Source organism: Myotis davidii, unplaced genomic scaffold (genome assembly GCF_000327345.1).
Source record: "Myotis davidii unplaced genomic scaffold, ASM32734v1 scaffold575, whole genome shotgun sequence".
Taxonomy (NCBI): Eukaryota; Metazoa; Chordata; class Mammalia; order Chiroptera; family Vespertilionidae; genus Myotis; species Myotis davidii.
Window position 1 is genome coordinate 2126149 of NW_006290306.1, and position 5797 is coordinate 2131945.

A 5797-nucleotide genomic window follows, 5' to 3' on the forward strand; every position below is an offset into this window, starting at 1 on the left:
TGTTTTTATTTTTCAGAGAGGAAGGGAGAGGGAGAGAGAGATAGAAACATCAATGATGACAGAGAATCATTTATCAGCTGCCTCCTGCATGCCCTACACTGGGGATCGAGCCCACATCCAGGGCATGTGCCCTGACCAGATATTGAACCATGACCTCCTGGTTCATAGGTCGACGCTCAACCACTAAGCCAAGCCAGCCAGGCAAGTGTTTCATTTTATACAACTCCTCGCTATCTGCTAGGTTGAATGCTGCCCAATTCAAATCAATGTTTGCTCAAATAAACTTGAAAAAATTTTAATATGCACCCTGCTGGCGTGGCTTAGTGGTTGAACATCAACCTATGAACCAGAAGGTCAAAGGTTTGATTCCCAGTCAGGGCACATACCCAGGTTGCCGGCTTGATCCCCAGTGTGAGACTTGCAGGAAGCAGCTGATCAATGATTCTCTCTCATCATTGATGTTTCTATCCTTATCTCCCTCTCCTTTCCTTTCTGAAATCAATAAAAATGTATTAAAATTTTTTTTTTAATATGCCTCATTTTATCTTTTAACACATCCAAAACTGTGAGACCCTTTCTATGGCAGTTTTAGCAAACAAATACACTCACAAACAGTTGTTATTTTCCATTTTAAAAGTATTATTTTAACAATAATTTTGGGTGTCAAGTGGTACCTCATTTTGGTTTTTTATTTGCATTTCCTTAATGTGAATGATTTTGAACATACTTTCACATACTTATTAACCATTTAAATATCTTATTTGGATAAGTGTCTATTCAGATCCTCTGTTCATTTTGTAGTTTGGTTATTTGTATTTTTATTATTGAGTTTTAGGAGTTCTTAATATATTCTAAGTAGAAGTCCCTTATCAAATATATGCTTTGCAAATATTCTCTGTGCTCAGGTTGTCTTTTTTCACTTTCTTGGTGGTGTTCTTTGAAGCACAAAAGTTTTTTATTTCGATGAAGTCCAATTTATCTGTTTTTTTCTTTTGTTGCTTGTACTTTTGTTGTTTTATCAGGTGCCCTTCTGTCTTGATTTAGCTCAAATGTCACTTCCTCAGGGAAGATAGCTTTCCTGTGATATATGCTCTCACCAAACCATCTTTATAATTACAAATTTATTTGATTGTCTTTCCCTGTAGACTGTAAACTCCAGGAGAGTAGAGTAGAAATTTGCTTTTTCTTTTCCCGTTGTATCCCCAGCCTACTGCATAGTACCTGCTATGTAGAAGGTGCTCTGAGTTGTCTCATGAATAAATGCAGGTTTGACTCCAAGGACCATTCCCTGCTTGAAACACTGTTCATGTAGTCTTGATAACACCCACACTCATTCTATTCCTCAGGCTGCTCTGCTGATTCCTCTTCCTTTACCATACTTCAGGCGTAGGCCCCTCCTCTCTTCCCACCCTCCACACTCTTTGCCTTCACTCCCAAGCCTTTAATTATCATTGTAAAGCTAATGACTTTCAAGTCTGTTTCCTACATAGATGGCTCTCCTAAGCTGCAGTCCTGCATGTCCATCTGAAAAGAATATGTATTTTGGTGTTGTTGAGAGAAGTGTTCTATAGGTCAAGTTGGTTAATAATGTTGCTTATCTTCACAGCAAACAGGCAAAAAATAAAATAAAATATCCCAGCTGCACTGTAGATGTTCCTTCTGATCAAAGATATCCATTCATTCAAAATTTATTTGTGAAATGGTTGTTGTCTCCCAGGCACTGTTCTAGGCATTTAGGATATAGCAGAGAACAGAACAGATTCAAGCAGAAGGAGAGAGTCCAGAAACATTAAAAAGAAATATTCAGAAGTGTCTGTAGTTTTGAACCTCTGATCAACACCACCAGAAAAGGAAAAAGAAAAGCACTGTTATATTTTCCACTGGGTACTATGAAACTGCCCTCGCCTAGTTTCATTTCAGCAAGTCTTCATTGTGAACCCTTTATGTGCCAGGTGCCACATGTGGAGATGCTGGCCCAAAGATGGAGAAGAGGAGGTTTCTATCCTTGAGAAGTACAATATGGGAGATAGATAAGTGGATAATTATTTTACAGGTGATTTGTGCTGATGAAGGTGCGAATAACAATATCCTATAGAGCAGAGAAGAGTGACTAATTCTGACTGGGGGTGTCAGATAATGTTTGATGGAGGAGGAGACATTTCAAGTGGTTCTGAGGGAGGACTAGGAGATGGCCAGGTGGAGAAGGGTAGAAAAGACATCTAGTCATTTGTAGGTAGAATGACCAGGTTACAGATGCAGTAAGTTCTGAAATATGGGCAAGAGGACAATGCATTAGATGCTAGAATCAAGCCTTAGAATATGGAATTCAAACAACCCACTCTGCCCACAGGAGGATGGAAAGAATCCATACTTGTTATAGTGACTGCAAAGCTGAGAACTCTAAATCAAGCCATGTGGCCTGAGAACTCATCCACATAACTAAAATTGTCCTGTTAGTATCATCCAGACAATTTTAAGGACTTTCATGACTCACTTGTCCATTCATTAAAGAAAAACAAATATTTGTCCCCTGCACTCTGTTACATGCTAGGAATACAAGTGAATTTGTCCACTGCACTCTGTGACATGCTAGGAATACAAGTGAGCAGAACTGAAATGGCCTTGCCTTAATATTCACTTACAATCTAGAGGAGATGGCAGTTAGTTGAATAATTATCAAATAGGTGTACAATTATAACCCAGTTAAGGGTTATAGAGGAAGGGTTCATGGTGGAAAAGAGCAGTTAAGAAAATGCCTATTTTTGAATGGAATCAGGAAAGTCTGTCTGAGGAAATGACATTTGAGCTGACATCTAAAGAATGAATGGGTGTTAACTGGATGATTGTGGGAGAAGAGCATTCTATGCAAAAGAAATATTTCCTACAAAGGCCCTGGGGTGGCGGGTGGAGGGAGCATGGAACACTGGGGTAGCGGATGGAGGGAGCATGGAACTGGAAGAAGGAGAATGTAATTGGAGGGGAGACGTGGGGGGTTTGTGTTGAAGGGTGAGGTTGAAGCCTGGCAAGTCAAAGCCAAGAGGTGTATAAAGTATTTTTGTGAGAGCAACGGAAAACACTTGTGTGGGGCTTCTAGCCCCAGTTAAGTCTCCAAATGGCTGAAGTCCTCTCTTTGTTACCTTCATTGTGACCTCATGGGAGGCCCTGAACCAGAACCATCCAGCCAAGCTACTCGCAAACTCCTGATCTCAGAGGTTGTGAGATAATAAGTGTTTATTATTATTATTATTATTATTATTATTATTTTAAATATATTTTATTGAGTTTTTACAGAGAGGAAAGGAGAGAGATAGAGAGTTAGAAACATCGATGAGAGAGAAACATCGACCAGCTGCCTCCTGCACACTCCCCACTGGGGATGTGCCCGCAACCCAGGTACATGCCCTTGACCGGAATCGAACCTGGGACCTCTCAGTCCGCAGGCCGACGCTCTATCCACTGAGCCAAACCGGTTTCGGCTAGAGTCATTTTTTTAATGCAGCAATAGGTAACTAATGTAATGGGCATTAAGGTAGCTTTGAGTATGGGACTATTTCAAATAATCCTGTTGTGTACATCCTAACGTGTGTCTTATGGTGAATATATGTGCATTTCTGTGGGGTATGAACCTAGAAGGGAAAAAGCTGGGTCATAGTATACACATACATCCAGCATTAGTAGGTATTAAAAAGTTATTTGGTGTTTTCCATAGTGCTTATATCAATTTACACTCTAACCAGCAGTGTGTAAGAGTTCTTGTTACTTATAATCTTACCAAGATATTTCTGTCTTTTTAATTTTAGCTATTTTGATGGTTTGTAGTGAAATCTCATTGTAATTTTAATTTATGTTTTTGTGGTATCTCACGAAGGTTAGCATCTTTTCAAAAGTTTAATGTCCCTTTATTTAAAAAACTTGCCTATTTTACTTGTTTTAAAAATTAAGTTGTCTATCTTTTTTTCTGATTGATGTTTATAATTTTTATTCTTTTTATAAATTCTTGCCTAGCCCCAGAACATCAATAAGTAAGTTTCAGATTAATATAGTATAGTTTTACTGACATAAAGTTAGAATATGAACAAATGTCTCTCAATAGAGGGACAGTTTCTTTCTACAGGAAGATGAAGGAAAGGAAGGAAGGAAGGAAGGAAATTCTTAGATAGCCTTCTTGGTCCCTCTTTCCCATGTTACTCCCATGATTATGTAATGTTATGTGGCAAAGGGGATTTTTGCAGATGTAATTGAAGTTACTAACCAGTTGACTTTAAAATGGGGAGATTATCTGGGGGAGCCTAACTAATCTACTAACATGAACTCTTTAAAAGCAGGAAGTTTTCTCCAGTTGGTCACAGAAGTGGAAATAAGAGACATTCCTAGTGTGTGAAGGATTTCATGCACAATTACTGATGTGTGGTCTCTAGGAGCTGAGAGCAACCCCTGCTGACAGTCTGCAAGGAAAGGAGAACCTAAATGAGCCTGGAAGCAGATACTTCCAAATAAGAGCCCTGCCCTTGATTTTGGCCTGTGAAATTCTAAGAGAACCAAGCCAAGCCTGTCTGGACTTATGACCTATAGAGGTGAGCTAATAAATGAATGTTGTTTAAGCCTCTAAATGTGTGAGAAAACAAGTCAAAAGCATATAAGGCCCCACTCCCCCGCTTTGTTTGCACCACCATAACCACATCCGTGTCTTCTGTAATCTCGCTCGCTTCTTGGCGGATTGATTGTGAAAAGCAGGGGAGGTCTGCTTGCGTCCATGCGGCACTCGCTGCCCGCAGTCTGGGGACTGCCTTCAGAGAGAACAGCAACCGGTGTGGAAAGCGCGCGAATATCCGGAAGTTTAGCATGTAATTTAGAAAGAAGTCTCGAATGTGTGTGAATGCCATATATGGGAGACAAAGAACCTGGGCATGTATATAAGGCAAAACCCCGCCACGTTTGGCACTCAGCCTCAGGAGGGGACTCCACTGGGCCAGCACCGGTGCAAATAAACAGTCCTTTCCGGACCCTCCGAGTGTGTTTGGTTTGTCGCTTCTCACCGACCTGATTTCTGCCATAACATAAGTTTATGGTAATTGTTATGATAGCAATAAAGCACACACATATTTGCTTAATCAGCATCTACATGTGTAGTAAGATAAATAAATATACAGAAAAGATAAATACCAAATTTAGAATATTGGTCATTCTGTTAGGGGGCAGTTGCTGATAGGAAGAGGAGACTATTAGGGAGGAGAAGATGAGAGGATTAAAGTGTGTAAGGCAGTATTATTTAAACTAGGTAGTGGATATATTATTTTTATACCTTTTTCTATGTTTCACATGTTGCACGACAATTTAAAAGATTCTTGATCCTCAGTCACAGACTAGAAACAGTAGAACTGCCAGACTTTGAGGGGACAGTGAGTTCCCCCCAAAGGACTGCTAGAGACTTCACTTTCTGGAAATATCATATAACCTTTGGAAGGAAGATAGAGTTCCCATAAAAACTAAGATCGGCCCTAACCGGTTTGGCTCAGTGGATAGAGCGTCGGCCTGAAGACCGAAGAGTCCCAGGTTCGATTCCAGTCAAGGGCATGTACCTTGGTTGGGGGCACATCCCCAGTAGGGGGTGTGCAGGAGGCAACTAATCGATGCTTCTCTCTCATCGATGTTTCTAACTCTCTATCCCTCTCCCTTCCTCTCTGTAAAATAATCAATAAAATATATATATTTTAAAAAAACAACAAAACTAAGATCGAATTTCCTTCCACTCCAATAGGATTGGGCTAGAAGTCAGATTTAATTTAACAAACAAAAA

At 39.9% G+C, this 5797-nt stretch overlaps 1 long non-coding RNA gene across 1 annotated transcript in view; it reads left to right on the top strand.

Moving 5' to 3' along the window:
* The window catches only part of LOC107183024, a 6897-nt gene extending 2316 nt beyond the window's left edge, over nt 1-4581 (top strand). The window contains exons 2-3 of the long non-coding RNA XR_001513803.1: nt 1953-2053; nt 4419-4581. This is a non-coding gene — a long non-coding RNA (uncharacterized LOC107183024). The remainder of the gene's footprint in view (nt 1-1952; nt 2054-4418) is intronic.
* Nucleotides 4582-5797: the final 1216 nt, after the last annotated feature.